The sequence below is a fragment of the Buceros rhinoceros genome, unplaced genomic scaffold, assembly GCF_000710305.1.
Source record: "Buceros rhinoceros silvestris isolate BGI_N320 unplaced genomic scaffold, ASM71030v1 scaffold11923, whole genome shotgun sequence".
Lineage (NCBI taxonomy): Eukaryota > Metazoa > Chordata > Aves > Bucerotiformes > Bucerotidae > Buceros > Buceros rhinoceros.
Genome location: NW_010404261.1, coordinates 1,110 through 2,118, shown reverse-complemented (window position 1 = coordinate 2,118; position 1,009 = coordinate 1,110). Strand labels below are relative to the sequence as shown.

The 1,009-nt window shown below is 48.3% G+C and overlaps 1 pseudogene; it reads left to right on the top strand.

Moving 5' to 3' along the window:
* The window catches only part of LOC104490981, a 15,774-nt pseudogene extending 14,974 nt beyond the window's left edge, over positions 1–800 (top strand).
* The last annotated feature ends 209 nt before the right edge of the window (positions 801–1,009 follow it).

Below are 1,009 nucleotides of genomic sequence, written 5' to 3'. Positions count from 1 at the left end.
TCTGGCTTGTATCAGAAATAGTGTGGCCAGCAGGAGCAGGGCAGTGATTGTCCCCCTGTACTCAGCACTGGTGAGGCCACACCTTGAGCACTGTGCCCAGTTTTGGGCCCCTGACTTCAAGAGGGACACTGAGCTGCTGGAACGTGTTCAGAGAAGGGCAACAAAGCTGGGAAGGGTCTAGAGAACGTGTCTTATGAGGAGCAGCTGAGGGAACTGGGATTGTTTAGCCTGCAGGAGGTTGAGAGGAGACCTTATCGCCCTCTACAACTACCTGAAGGGAGGCTGTAGTGAGGTGGGGGTCAGTCTTTTCTTCCACGTTACAAATGACAGGACGAGAGGAAATGGCCTTCAGTTCCGTCAGGGTAAATTTAGGTTGGGTATCCAGAAAAATTTCTTTACACAGAGGGTCATTAAGCATTGGAACAGGTTGCCTAGGGAGGCAGTGAAGGGCAACAAAGCTGTGAAGGGTCTAGAGAACGTGTCTTATGAGGAGCAGCTGAGGGAACTGGGATTGTTTAGCCTGCAGGAGGTTGAGAGGAGACCTTATCGCCCTCTACAACTACCTGAAGGGAGGCTGTAGTGAGGTGGGGGTCAGTCTTTTCTTCCACGTTACAAATGACAGGACGAGAGGAAATGGCCTTCAGTTCCGTCAGGGTAAATTTAGGTTGGGTATCCAGAAAAATTTCTTTACACAGAGGGTCATTAAGCATTGGAACAGGTTGCCTAGGGAGGCAGTGGAGTCCCCATCCCTGGAGGTGTTTAACAGACATGTAGATGAGGCACTGAGGGACATGCTTTAGGGACCGTGGCAGTGCAGGGTGAATGGTTGGACTCGCTGATCTTAGAGGTCTCTTCCAACCAGATGATTCTGAACAAAAATACAACTTAATAATCTGAGATTGTAACACTCTTCTTCATTCAGTGTAAATTACCTACACAGAAGTGCCATTCAGATGTTAGCAGTTACTCAGGAAAGAATAGGAAAGATAGTGATTTGACTCTTACAAAT